Source organism: Zootoca vivipara, chromosome 2 (genome assembly GCF_965207765.1).
Source record: "Zootoca vivipara chromosome 2, rZooViv2.hap1.1, whole genome shotgun sequence".
In the NCBI taxonomy this organism is placed as follows: domain Eukaryota; kingdom Metazoa; phylum Chordata; class Lepidosauria; order Squamata; family Lacertidae; genus Zootoca; species Zootoca vivipara.
Genome location: NC_142584.1, coordinates 54,109,653 through 54,125,143, shown reverse-complemented (window position 1 = coordinate 54,125,143; position 15,491 = coordinate 54,109,653). Strand labels below are relative to the sequence as shown.

The 15,491-nt window shown below is 40.3% G+C and overlaps 1 long non-coding RNA gene across 1 annotated transcript in view; it reads right to left on the bottom strand.

The window, feature by feature from the left end:
* Positions 1–13,949: 13,949 nt before the first annotated feature.
* Positions 13,950–15,491, bottom strand: part of LOC118081529 (uncharacterized) — an 88,004-nt gene continuing 86,462 nt past the window's right edge. The window contains exons 7-8 of the long non-coding RNA XR_004692084.3: positions 14,987–15,161; positions 13,950–14,354 (exon numbers count right to left, since the gene is read on the bottom strand). This is a non-coding gene — a long non-coding RNA (uncharacterized LOC118081529). The remainder of the gene's footprint in view (positions 14,355–14,986; positions 15,162–15,491) is intronic.

Here is a 15,491-nt window from a genome sequence, read left to right as displayed (position 1 = left end):
AATCACAAAACAACAACCCCTAGGCAACTGGGACCGACTACAGCTCCCTAACAAATGTGCCTCCAGTCACCAACGCACAATGGAAGATCAGCCCCAGGCATTTGTTCCACAACTAAGAAATGTAAATAAATATTTGTGAAAAGAATAATAGTAATCTCCATATCAAGGCTGTTTTTGCCCAGAGAAGGCTGTGAAAATAAATTAATTAAAAAATAAAACTTTGAACATCAAAATGCTCATTAATGAATATTAATGAAAAGAAAGTCTGCTTAGCATTATGATTTCTGTAATTATCTGTTAGAAAATGCATTGCATTTACAGCAAGCTTTCATGTGGTTACAGCTCCTGTGTGATTCTGCTAGATAAAAGGCCATTATTGTGGAAAGAGGAAAACTTTCTGCTCATGAAGAGACATGTTTTGTAATCTCTACTTAGGCAAAAATCAAAAATATTAAATTTAATGAGAATATTCTCTCTATAAAAACTTTGTTTGCTGTGGGGGAGGGGCAAGAGATGCTTCAACAGAGAAACTGAATTCGGTGAAGTTTATTTTGTCATATCTTTACTCAAGTGACATCATGTGTCTGAATTAACACTGTAAAGCTATCAGAGGAAAAAACAATTTTAAAAAACCAGAATGTTAAATTCCTTTAATTGCTGCAATGAAATTTTGACAATGTTTTTTTTTTTCCTTTTCTTGATCATTTTCTGGCTCTCCCATTTCTCTGATGCTGCAGTTGCAAACATACTGTGGCGAGAGGAAGGTACTGCAGTAAAATTGTCTTGTTGTAGTGATAATGTGCTTGTCTGCTTTAATAATTCCATAATGGACCATTCTCCACTGATTTGCCACTAACTTTAGCAATGTCAGAAGGTCTCAGCTTAGCACACAGGCAAACCCAACAAATAACTAGTAGAATATCAGTGATGCAACTTTTATATTAAAAAAAAACCCTTAAGTTTCTATGATAAAGATTTTCAGAAAGTTAACAATATTTGAAAATAGATTCTTAAGTATGTAATTATCAGCAGAAACACCAGAATGAAAGTCACAATTTACTATACTTTAAGTGGAATGTAAGTATTCTAATTTACACCAACAAATCCTGCTGTTCTTTGTTCATTTACATCACTTGAACAGATGTTTATTATCTAGGCTACATTTTTCAGCTCCATATTTTTTGCTAAATAAATATCAGGAAACCTGTTGCTCTCCTTCCCTTCAACAATGTAGAACACTGCTTACTCCAGTGAAAATTGTTTATTCAGCTCGATCAGATTTTTAGTGAATCCTACACTTCTAGTCTCTATGCAGGTTAAAATAATCCTTAAAACCTTCATGGATTTACTTATTGAGGTCTGATTCATATATCACCACAGCAGGTTTCCCTTGGCCTTATCCCATGTCACCATGACAATGTATTAAAAAGCTGGACCACATGATGGAGCCAATTGCAAGTGTTCTTCCCAACCAGGAAGGAAAGGTGACAGTTGCCACACCCCCATGATTCTAGCCTTCCAAGCATTACTGCAGCACTGTGGAACGATTCTGCAAAAAGACTCTCTTAAGCTCTCGCAGGAGCCCTAAGTATTGAGATAGGTCTACAGGAAATTGTACAATGAATTGCCAGTGTAAATATTTGGTGGGCAGTAGGAAATAATATATGGGATGCGGGTGGCGCTGTGGGTTAAACCACTGAGCCTAGGGCTTGCCGATCAGAAGGTCAGCGGTTCGAATCCCTGCAACAGGGTGAGCTCCCATTGCTCGGTCCTAGCTCCTGCCAACCTAGCAGTTTGAAAGCACCTCGAAGTGCAAGTAGATAAATAGGAACCGCTACAGTGGTAAACGGCGTTTCCGTGTGCTGCTCTGGTTTGCCAGAAGCGGCTTTGTCATGCTGGCCACATGACCTGGAAGCTGTACGCCGGCTCCCTTGGCCAATAATGCGAGATGAGCGCCGCAACCCCAGAGTTGGTCACGACTGGACCTAATGGTCAGGGGTCCCTTTACCTTTACGTTTAGGAAATAATATAATTTTTCCAGAGTTTCACATCAAGTGAATACCTACCATAATAATTTGCATGCGCAAAAGCTGGTCAGGGAAGGTTAAACAATTGGTTGTTTAACTTCTTTTGCCATGTTGATCATGAGATGGCATGTCCTAGTGGCTCACTCATTGGGCATCTATCGCAGCTGAGATGAACTCAACGTTCCACAAATGGATGAAGTAACTGGCCTGTGTTGACTCTGTCCAATTAAAAATGCTATCATTAAGTACCTTTAGTATCATAGGGTCATGGGGTTATTTCTTCTTCCTAGAAAACACACCTTACATGAACATGATATCATGCATTGATCAAATCCTTCCTTGGAGTCAGAGAAGCTGGATTTAGCTCTACCATCAAAATACAGTTTTTTCACAAAATACTAGAGTGGTTGTTTCTGATGTTCTAGGCTTGTGTGCCCATTCAAGAGAAGTGTGCCATAAATGGGGGAAAGGTAGTTTATTTGTAAGAGCTGGTATAGAAAATTTCAGGCTATGAGCTTTTGTGGACCTGTATAGATTACGTAAATTAAATAAACTCTAAAAAGACTTCTTTAAGGGCTCTCTTCTTTAAAATGTGGTTAATTGGGGCAGGGTGTGCATAGGAAAACTTGAGTAATGCAATGCTACTTCTAATGAAGGCTAGAACATGGATTACTGCATTTTCCTCATGGAAAATTCATCAAGGCTTTGATAATAAACCACTAAAGCTTAAGCAACATGAAATTGAGTCATAGCATTACCCCAAATATCTGCTTTAAGGACAGGGCAAATGAAAGCTGAAATGTGAACATGCATTTTATCAAATGATCATAAAGAACAGGGTGGTTAATGTGCATGACTCTGAATATAGGCACAGTTCACACTTACCATAAGTTAATGCATGATTGTTATCATTTGTTTTAAACTGTCCCAACTTTAAACATCTGCAGAAATGTGCACTCATTGCATCAAAGGCCAAATCCTGCTTTCTAATGTGTGTATTCAGTCCTCATTGAAATGAAGAGGAACTGTGTGCATGCGGCAAGAAAGGATTTTGGCCCGCATTTGTTGAAAATGTCAGCCTAAGATATGCCTGAGGTATTTTAGTTCTTTCTTCAGCAGTGATGATAACATAGGAATTTGCTAGCCGTGTGTTCAGAAAATGCATGATCCCTCACTGCAGCATTACATTTAAGGATCATTGATCCTAGATCCACTTTGATGCCTTAACTGGGGTATTTCTGTGGTATAATTCAAAGGCTAAACTTCATATATCAAATTCTCAGCACACCAAACGGATAAAATAAAAGCTATATAATGTGCAAGTGTCATTGTGCTTTGACGCTATGGAATATACACCAGTGGACTCAATCTTGCAAATACTCGTTTTCTATTGCATACTTGTTTGCAAGATCTGTGACTCCGGGAGCAGTTGTACTGAAAAGCATGATGAATTGCATCAATTTAACAGCAACAAAAAGCAAATACTGCATGGTTGTTACTTATTTTTTTAAATAAGCAATATTTTCATTATTAAATTGTCAGAGCACAATCTAGCCAATGTTAGGCACTTCTAAATCGAGCCGATTTCAGTGAGAGTACTCTCATATGCTTAATTATTTCCCGTTAAATAAATGGAAAGGAAAAATGGTTATACTTTGGCTGAATTGTGCACTTTGTGATTCCTTGATTTCCAATCTTGGAAGCGTCATCCAGTAACTTTTCAAGTCTGATACACAGGATCAAGATACACAGTTTATTAGCTTAAAAACAACTATCATCCACCAAAGGTAACTGTTTTGAAAAATTGAGCTTTCATTTTCTATACAAAACAGTTTACAGAAGCAAAACTATGGAAGTTTGGCAGATAAGTACACTATCAACTTTATTTGGGATGACAGAAGCCATTACAATACCGTATCTGTAGAATATATATATATACATGTGTAGTGATAGGATTTCTGAAGAGAGTGATTGAAAACCATACAAGGTATTCATTACTGCATTTGCATGTAATGGAAAATGAAGTATACTAGCAATGTTTCAGGACATTTCTGATTAAGCAGAAATGTAGAATACAATTCTTTTACTAGAAACTCACTGACAGGTTATTTTTCCCCCTCCCCCACTAAAGCTTCTGGAATGCCCCAGTTTTGATAGATGAGTGCTATTGCAATGCTAAAAGATTTCACATTTGTGAATTACAGTTTGCAAAATTTCAAAAATGTTTTTGCTTTGGTGGCTATAAGGATTTGCTCCATCTCTAGGGCACTGGGAAAAAAGTATTACCCGCGACAAGTCAGCAACACCCCTTGTTCCAAATTATGTGAAATGCATGGTTGCATTCCAGCATTTGAAACATTTACCTGAAAAGGGCAAAAGTATTAGCAAACTGCTTCTAATGCAAAGGAAAGAAACCGGCACATTAATTTAATTTGATTGCAAAACACATGATCCCAAGATACTGTCTTACATTTGTAACTGTTACCACCAAGGCAATACATTTTTGAGCCTATCTGTACCTCTTTCCTCACACCTTGAAGCCCTATTTGTGACATGAACTTTGATTTTGTGAATGCACCAAAAGCATCCGAATCTCTAGAGGTTTTTTGGTTTCATTTTGTATAGTAATTTTTATTTTTATTTTTGAGGTTTAGCCTACTTTTTTGTTTTTAGACAGGAAATTATGACATGTTTTCCCCTTTTTTGTTTTCTCTTCAAGGGCTCAGTGTGGGAAACATGTTCTATGTCTTCTCTGATGATGGGATCACAATAATTCAGCCAACTGACTGTGAGATCCAGAGACACATCAAACCAAATGAGAAAGTTTTCTCAAGTTATGTAAGTTTGGGGTAATTAATCTTGGTCTTGCATCAAGGGATGTAAGAAATCCTTGTTTTCCTTCCCACCCTGTATTTATCACAAGCAGCACTGCTTTTCTGCTGCAGTTCAGCTTCTGTTAAAAGCTACATTATTTGTCTCACTGCCTGCTGTGGCAAAATTATGATTATATATAATATTTATTTATACCCCGCCCCCTCCCCAGTGAGAGCTGGGCTCCGGGGTGGCTGACATCAATAAAATTACAATTACAATAAAATGAAAAAGAAAAAAAACCATTGATTAAAATGCAGATTAAAATACAATTTAGATTTATTTATTTTTTTGTACATGTAAAGAGAAAATCAATGTTGTGCTATGTTGACCACACCATCAGCACAAGCCTTTCAGCGTGCCAGATGGAACAACCCCTTCATCTCCCCTATGTGCTGTTCTGGGGGCTCTCTCAACCTGCTGAGCCAATTTCAGGATTGCAGAGGGCATTTGGGGGGGGGAGTCCCATTGCAGAAGTGGAAATCATTGCATAGGGCTTCCACTGGTAGGATTTGTGAGGTGAATCGCTACCATAATTCATGTAATTATGCCAAATTTATAAGGTAGAGAACTGGAGTTTCACAGGCCTTCAGTTCTATACACTCATCTGAATAAACCACAATGTGAGGAGCCACCCATTTTCCTAGCCACCCAAGTTCTATTGAACTGAAGGTTGAGAAATTTATCAAGAAACTCCTGTTGCTGAAACACATGGTTTACCTCAAGGTAGACTCTACCTTAGCTGACTTAGGGTCCTATATTGTGAACCACAAGTTCCATAACGGAAATTTGGCTCTCCCAAATATTCAATGGCTATATTATTGTTTGAATATAAATTTCAGTCTGTGGTGGCTTAAAACAGGCATAGGCAAACTCGGCCCTCCAGGTGTTTTCGAATTCCCATCATCCCTAGCTAGCAGGACCAGTGGTCAGGGGTGGCGGGAATTGTAGCCCCAAAACATCTGGAGGGAGCCGAGTTTGCCTATGCCTGGCTTAAAATAAGGCTGGCTTTGCACCTCAGTTTTGCATGTCCATTCTTCCCACAGCAAACTGGGGAACAAATTTCTACAACCTTGAAAAAATTGATGTTTTGTGGGGCAGGGAGTTGTTCTTACTTTACTAGTTTAATAGCTGTAGAATAAGGGCATCTTCCACTTAAAACCTTTTTTAAAAAAAAATGCTCCATGTGCTCTTGCAGTGGTGTGAGGCTCTCTGTGCATAGGCTCCCATTGCAGCAGTGTTTCCTGGGACTATATGACATTGTATGGGCATTCCAAGGAGTCCTGCAATGTGGGATCCTGTGCAGAGAGACTCTGGTACCTCCTCAACCACACACATGGCCTTTATAAATGTTGACATTCAAAAAAGACACCCTCACACTATCACCTCCACCTCTACCTCCCTCTTTGGAAGTCTCTTCAACTTGGCCATCAAATGACCAAAAGACAGCTCCCCCAAAAGGTTTGCCAGAGAACTAGCTCAATACCACAGGCTAGATCTATTACTCTCACTCAGCACAAGCCATACCTTCAAGGTCTCATTGTTTTACCTTCTATCGTTTTCCTCTGTGGCCGTATATAGCAGACTGCCTGGATCACAGCACTGAACCTAAACTTATTAAACCTGCTTTCATTATTTTTTATTTCAGGCAGAAATCTGTCCTAGAGTTGAAGGTGAAGCCATTCAGTCCTGCCTCTGGGCTTCCGCTGTCAATGTCAGAGACAAATATATTTATGTAACACAGCCAAAGTGGAATAGAATAATGATCCTTGATATCCAGACTCAGAAAGTCATTCAGGTAACTTCCCAGGGGCAACTGAATGCTTTTGGATGGGGGACAAAAAGGTTTCATACTGCCAAAAATTTGGCCTCTTCCCAAAGGAGGTTCTAGCTATTGACTTTGTTAGTCGATTTGTAAAAATACAAATCTGCAGTGGGTTAGCAGGAGTATGTTAGGAGTATGGTAATACCCCATGCTTGACATCCAGAGGTGGCTACTAGAAAGAGGATCGTTACTAATCATGTCACTAATAGTTTGACAACATTTTGATGCTAATAATAATACCTGTCAATTGAAGTCCTCTGTTAACAACATAGGTTTTAATATGTAATACTGATAACTATATATGTAGAGTATTGTCATATTCTGAGGCTGCAATCCTCTACACATGTACCTGAAAGTAAGGTCCCACTGAACACAGTGGAAACTTACTTCTGAGAAAGCAAACACAGGATTGCACTTTCTGTAAGGTTGTAATTCTGTGCACTGAACTCTGTGGTACTTTCAAATGAATATGCAACCCAGCTACTAAAGTCACTTTATGGCTTAGGCCCTTGTCATGTCCACAACACCCCTTTTCCTATTCAAAAGGCTGCCACAACCTGGCTACATGGAATGGAAGCATGTGTACCGGTAGATGAAGGGATTCACTGAGTGCTGTTCCTAAGACCTACATAAGCCCTTGGTACTTCCAGGAGGCTGAGGAAGAGACTTAGTATCATTGCTGACATTTGTCTTTTGGTGCTGTCAGCCTCCTCTGGAAGACAGATGTGGGAGCCAGCTGTTTGTCATCTACCCCCCCCCCCAAAAAAACCTGCATCTATGCCAAGCTCCCTGGCGTGTAGCAAGACCAATACCAGCAAATGCATTGACAGTTAACTTTCATTTTTGCTTGTTGTTTTTGTTCTTAAATCTAGATCATGGCTGGTTTCTGTAATATTGAATCGGTTTGCTAAACTGTTGATTTTTGTTACTTTGAATTTACTAACATGTTCTGTATTTTGTATTTCCAGTGTTCTCTGTTTTGAAGTTTTGAACATTTGCTGTAAGCCACTTTGGGCACAGCTCATTGTGGAAAAGCAGCATTTAAGCAAAACCAACCAACCAATCAATCAATCAATCAAGAAGTGGTTGGCTGGGGAGGGGTGGCACGATGTAGCTTGTCTCCTGGCAGCAATGTTGCTGCTGTTTACTGAGGGTGAGGCGCTGGGGAAGTTGGCAGTTCGTGGGTGGAGATCATTCAGTTCTCCGCCAGTGTCCCTGCTCAGGGCCAGACTCCCTACCATCTCACCGTTCTCCATTTCAGTAAGCAACAGTGTTGCCACTGCCAGTACTGCTCCTAAGAGCTATGTGGTTCAAACTGCAGAGAAACGAAAGACACAGATACCATACTGGTGTGCCACACCATCTATGCTATACATCTGGGTGTAAATTGTTTATAGATGACAGGACTGGTGTGGAAGCAGCTATGGTATAGCAGCAGGTGCTTTGCTGGCAATAACTTACAAAGCAGGTCTCAGTATGCCAACGTATTAAACTGGGTGCGTACCATGTCATGCAGTGGTGTGGTGTCTAACTTGGACATGAAATGCAAAATGTGCACAAAGGCTTTCTTAATAGCTTACAGACCCTAATCAAATGCATAACTTACATTCGTTTTCATAAGGAAGAGCTAATGCAACTGTTGTTTTTTCTTTGAAGACCTTGGATACTGACCCTCTACCTGTAAAACTTCATTATGATAAGTCACATGACCAAATTTGGGTACTTAGCTGGGGCGATATGAAGAAGTCTCATCCGCTTTTGCAGGTAAGCCTCTTACAAATGCAGTAGTTAATCACAATCTTCTTTTAGACCCATTATTCTTATCAGCAGAAATTTAGGAGTAACATTTCCTACTAGAAATCTTATTAAAATGTGAGCCTCAACTCTGTCTCCCTCCCTCATCCTTATCACTGTTTCTTTTCTTTCAAACACTTTCAAACACGCTGCAAATGCAAAGACCTGCACAAAGACAACTTTTGATTCAACTGTGTAGACTTTTTATAGGTTAAGAACAGAGCTGATGGAAAAATCTATAAACCAGAAATGGGGGACGTGTGGCTTTCTAGATATTGTTGAACTCCAAGCCCTATTAACCCCAACCAGCATGGTCCATGGTCAAGGAGAATAGGAGTCCAAAAACTTCCATAGTTATGTCCAGCCAGTGGAAAGGAGTAGCACTGCATAACTGGCCTGTTGGCTGAAACATTGCTGAAACATACTCAGACAGTGAGAGGGCAGGGGCAGGGTAGCAGTGAGGTTTGGGTGTACCAGCAGAGCCAATCAGGTACTCTTGCTGGTATGACCACACTGCCCCAATGTCTCTGCTATCCTGCCCACCCCCCTCACCATCCTGGTGCACAGCAACAATGCCACCCCTTCTCACCAGCTGCTCCTATCTGGTCAGCCACAGGTTTCCTCTCCCCAGTGTAAACTAGATAATTCTTCATCTGCCAGTATGAGAACTGAGGACCATTTTAATTTCATTATGTTTCATCTCAAGCAATGTCCTTCACCATTTCCAGATCCCTGATCTTACCTGAAACATGTAACTCATTTATTTATTATTATTATTATTATTATTATTATTATTATTATTATTTAATTTACAGGTATAATTAATACCTATCTACTTGTTCTCTCCTCTTTATATTTCATTTTTTCTCTCCTCTTTCCCAGTCCTCTTCCTTGCTTCTCTTATACCTTTATTCTTTTCCAAACCACATTTGTAGGGCCATAGCTACCATCCCAACTCAGTTGTGGATTGCAGCACACCAATTAATTAAATACCTATATTGTAAAGAACTCATGGTTGTTAAATTGGATTTAGAAGAGTAAATGTGTATTATGGTAGAAATGGAGCGAGCTTCATGAACTTGAATGCATTGCTATCTTGCTATGCTTATTCCTTGCCTCATGGGGACTTCTGGTATGAACACTTTTCTCATTCCAGGTCTCTCCTTCATGGTCATAATAATTTGAATAAGATAGAACAACATATACAAAAATGACAATGGTTTCGGGAACAGAAGATCCTGCCCTAGTATAAAGGATTGAACTAGCTTACCTTCCAGCACTGTTATTTATGCTTCAGTAGGGCTATGATAATTAAATTACATGTTTAATTAGAATTCCAAAGATCATTAGTCAATGCAGGCCATAAACAGAGTAAACATTTGGGGGAAATTATTTGATAGATGGCAGAGTTATGGTAATTGGTGCAACAGACTAGATAAAAGATGGTATAGCTGTTAATGGTCCACAATGAAGTGTGGGTCTTTGATTATGCATTCTGCCATAGATTCCACACCAATTATTTTGGGGGAATGTGCGACTAGGAACTTATCTCCAAAACACCCTTGTACCTATTAATGGATAGCATGCTAGGCCGAGGGTTTCTCTGCTAAACATCTGCATATAGTAGTAGCTGCCAATAGACAACAGACAAAAGATGTGCAGTATTGTACAAATCAGTTGGGCATATATATTATAATGCTATGTTAGGACTGGTGGCAAACAGCTACCACACCCCAGCAGGAAAACAGGCAGACCTTTAAAATGGTCACTGTACAAATGGGGACTTTAGAGAGTGGTTCAGTCTGTAACTGACAAGTTGCTCAGTCTGAGGACCAGACCAAAGTCAGAAGCTTCAAAGGATCAGGTGGAGTCCGATTGGCCACTTTTGTCACTTTTGATCCCTGCAGAAGCATTAGCTTCAGTGATGGTGCCAAAGGTCAGCAGATTGCTCATCTGCAAGCTGCCATGACGACACAATGAACAGGTCACTAGAGTCCTGTTGGGAAAGTCCTCAATTGGAAACCCCTAACACCTGACAAGTTATTTCAAGCACATATTAATGAAGAAGCCTCACTGTTGCAAAAGCACTAGAGGCATGGTGGAAACCTAATGTACCATACTCTACATGATTACATCAGAGCACTTTCATCAAGAAATGACAGGTTTCTCAAAAGAGCTTGACAAAAATATTGCAGCACATCTTTTAAGGCTCTGGCACTTTCTGTAATGATCTACTTAGCTGTAAATTCTAAAGATGTCCTGTTAACACAGAGAAACAGTCAACACTCCTAATGAACTGAACTTAGGCATCATATAAGCATTCTAAGGTTTTATTTTGATTTTTTTAAGTCTCATCTCCATATTTTGCTGGAGTCACAGGAGAAATAACAAAGTGAGCTTTTCGTTATAGCAAAGAGCTTACATTCTTCTAAGAAATAGCCTTTTCAAAAAAAAGAAATACCCACTCTACCCCTTTCCATATATTCCCCCACTCCCTGCACTGTAGATATCTTTTCAAAGAGATAATTAACTGCTGTGACTTTGCTGTCGGTCATTCAAGCCACTGAATTAGCATGGTGCACTTCAGTGAGATTAATATATGTGAACCTGAAAACAATGTTTATAGCAGGCAGTGCAGAAAAATTATGGAAGCATTAGAGCTGGGACATTCTTCCCGTGCCTGCATGATTGCATTGTCTTTTGCTATAAATGGTTTGAAAGCAGATGGAGAACTGTTCTCTTACCTTGCAAATGTCACACATACATGCAAATGCCATTTTATCCTTTATTTCCAGGAAGCAGGAAACCCAGCATTTTGACCTATGGAATGCTGCTGGATACATGGGGGTGGGGTCATATGGATATAGGTCAGAGGTTAATAAGCTCTGACCCTCCAGATGTTTTGGACTCCAACTCCCACCAGCCCCAGACAGCATAGCCCAATGGTCCGTGATGATGGGCATTGTAGTTCAACAGCTTCTGGAGGGCCACATGTCACCCACCCCTGATTTAGGTAGTCTAGAGTTTATATTTCAGTGCCTCACCTATTGTTCTATTTCTGCTCAGCATTTTGGTTATTCCTTGTAGGTAATACCAGAAGCAAGTACAGGAGACAACCAGCATATCATTCGCACCCATTTGAATGGGATGGATGATTATTTTATTCCACATACGAACCTCATAATCAATCATATCAGGTAAGAGTCCTCTTGGCCCCAGTGGTTTGTACTTTTAATCTGATGAAATTATTATCAATCATGATAATTACTTGTTTTGCTTTCATGGCAGTCGCTGAAAGCTCCACCACACTAGAAAATATAAACCATGAAGACCTGCTCCAAATGGTTCCATAATATAGCTAAGAGACAAGAAACGCTGAAGAAATAGAACCTATGCTGTTAATAATGACTGTGCAACCCGTACAGCACATAGGCGACAATTATTCACACAATTAATATTCTTGTTCAAAAACAATTTTTCACCATTTATCAAGTTTGTGTGAATAAGACAACTACTTGCAAAGTGCCATGAAAATGTATAAGCTATCTAAAATAAAGTGAACTTTATTAAAATTAAGTGAACTTGCAATGTCAGATTTTACTAAGTTCTTACAACTTTTTGACTCAATTTTTGGTTTTTTCCTTGTTTTTTAGGTAAGTTCAAGAAGAAGGTAGGTAAGTTCAACGATGTTCCTGATAGCTGTGAAGTGCAGGTGGAAGACAGGGAAGACAGGGTCACTGGCGTAGGAAGCCACTCCGGCACCCGGAGCGGCAAACCTGACGTGCACCTGGGGGCAGCGCATTGCTAGGTAGCACACATGTGCAGCGTTGCTATGTACGACACGTGTTGCTATGTAGTGACGCTGCGCATGTGCACTATCTAGAAGGGTGCCAGCTGCGAGCAGCGGATCCTAGTACTGTCCGTACGGCACTGGAGCGGTGGCAAACCGCAAGCAGGCCACGGAGCAAGGTTTTTTACTGGGTGGCTTGGGAGGTGCCGTTGCCCTGCCGCCCAGTAAAAAGCCTTGCTCCGCAGCTTGCTCACTTTCCTGCTCGGGCGAGGGACGCCCCTCACCTCTGCCTGAGCAGGAAGAAGCAAAGCGCATGCCATGAGCGAGCAAGCCACGGAGCGAGGCTTTTTACTTGGTGGCGGGGCTCATCTTGGGAGTCGTGGGGGGCACGCCGAGTGTCTCCCCCCTCCAGGTTGGCACCCGGGGTGGCCCGCCCCCAACGTACCCCCCTTGCTACGCCCCTGGACAGGGTGCCAGCGTTCTATCCCCATTTCGCCCTAGCAGTCCATAAGGTTGAAGAGCTGCTATTTCACCCCCGATAGAGCCAATTTATTGGGGTTGGCAGATAGCCCACTCCCTGAGCAGTTTTCTGGGCTTCCTCAGTAGTCTCAGTAGCTAAGCTATTCAGTTCTTTATGCTTAAGCCAAGAAATTGTTTCTATAACTACATTTAGCACTAATAGATACATTAATGACTCAAGACTACTGAAGAAGCCCAGAAAACTGTGCTCAGGGAGTGGGCGATCCTCCAACCCCAATAAATTGGCCCTGTCGGGGGTGAAATAGCAGCTCTTCAACTTTATGGACTGCTAGGGTGAAATGGGGATAGAATTCTGGCACCCTGACTTCCATCTGCACTTTACAGCTACCGGGAACATTGTTGAACTTACCTACCTTCTTCTTGAACTTGCCTAAAAAAACAAGAAAAAACAAAAATTGAGTCAAGAAGTTATAAGAACTTAGTTGACGTTGCAAGTTCACTTTATTTTAGATAACTTATAAGTTTTCAAGGCACTTTGTAAGTAATTGTCTTATTCACACAAACTTGATAAATGGTGAATAATTGTCACCTATGTGCTGTATGGGTTGCACAAGAGACAAGAAAAAACACAGGAAATAAGAAAGATGGGATGTACGCAAAAAAGCCCTATTTATTTTCCCCTGTGCTTTTAACTTTGGATATATTCCCATCTCCCTGCTGTAACTGTATTTTAGCAAAGCCTATGTGTGTTTTTGCTAGGTTTTCATTAATTCCTGTAAACCACAAATTTTGAACTGAAGGGCAGTATGGAAAACTTTTCAATAAACTAAGTTCTGGGTTATGCAAATTTTCAGTGGCAATAATAATTTATTATTTATACCCCGCCCATCTGGCCAGGTTCCCCCAGCCACTCTGGGCGGCTTCCAACAAAATATTAAAATACAGAAATTATATAAAATACAGAAATTATAAAATGCAGGCAACTCTTTGCTCTCCCTAGCTGAGAGCCTTTGCAAATGTTGTGCTGACATAGCTTTGTGACTCTGCAGCTTTTATGCAACCTGTTGGTTGTGTAGCGTCCGGATGCTAGGAATGCCTGTGGTTTGTCAAGCAGCATCATGTTAGCCCAGTGCAATTCATTGCTATGTGTTTCAGTGCAGAAAAGCATTTTTCTCTTTATTTGAAACATTTAACTGTTCTATTATACCAGTGGTCCTCATATACACAAATGGGTATTAGTAAGTATACCATGCTACTGGTTTGCTGTACAGAATTGCATTTGCAATCTAAATGTTCTAATAATGTTTTTGAAAGGTTTTGTTTAAAGTCTTCAAGTGGCTTAATTCAAAAAAGCTGCAGGTGTCACCTTATTACTCTCCAGTCGCCTGTCCATTTCATTTTCTCTGCTAGTATTTCATCCACCCCACACAGCAAGTTTTGATGGATGTAAGTATAGCAACTGAATGAAACACTAAATCCCAGAAGTGTTCATGTGTGATCATACACTATGTAGGCTTACTCTTCAGGAGTAAATTGCCATGGCTGGACACTTCAGTGATGCTTTCACCTAAAAAAAAAAAGTAGAGAGATATAAGCCTATTACATGGAGACAGCTGTGTTTTATAGGTGAAAACACAGGTTTGAAGTATGTTTTTCACACAATGGAATGCTGGCAGTTCAGTTGTGTAACAATTGTTCCAAAGCATGACCTCAAGAAACATTATGTGCTAGTATTTTAGGCAGATAAGCCACATGTGTGTGGAACACAGGTGAAATGAACAGATTTTCTATTGTTTTCCTTTGAGAAATACTCACAAGGGCTTAACATTTTCTTCCACTCCTTTCCAACCTTACTCTCTTTTTAACTACTGTACTTTCCTATAAGGCATGATAGGGAAGTCTTAACACACTACTTTCAATGGGTGCAAGAGAATTCTATAATCTATGCAAAGAAAAATCCACTACATCATATCAAGTATGTCTATAGGACATTAACATTTTGTTTCCATGATTTCCTCATCTCCTTCATGGCTTGAAATAACACTTTTCTATGCTATATATTCTTGAGGACTTAGGTTGGTGTTCATGTAATATATTCAAATTGTAGCCCCCTTGTCAGGGGCAGGCCAGCAATAAAACAGCCAGTGTCAGTGAACTATTTATTCAAAGAAACCAAAACAGCACAGGCCTAGTGCTTACCCCAATGAAGTAGCTGAAGGTCCCTGTTCTTCCTCCAAGGATCCTCTCCCACTTCCGTCTACAGCAGTCTAAGACTCTTTCATCTTGTCTCTTTTTGCTCCACCCTGTTCATTTCATCCTGTTCCATCGTATGATGCTTCCTCAACCAGGATCAGCTTTTGGGAGAAGCAGACATCTGCAGGGGAGAGAAATCAAGAAAACCCCATTGTGTGAGAATTGGATCCTCTTTCCTGGATCCAACCCTCTCTTTCAAAGGCACAGGACCTGTTAGCATGGGATTTTAGTTTTAATATGTCCCCTTCCTTGTCTACCTGTGTGTGCTATAGCATAGTAGTTAACATGAGTCACATGATGAGCTGGGAACCCCTGGTTGAAATCACAGCTTAGCCATGAACTTGCTTTGTGGCCCTAAACAACAAAATGTGTCTCTGTCTAACTGACTTCCTCAATATTTCATTTTAAAGTGCACAAAGCATTCCACAGATACTGTTTGGGTAAGTTGTTT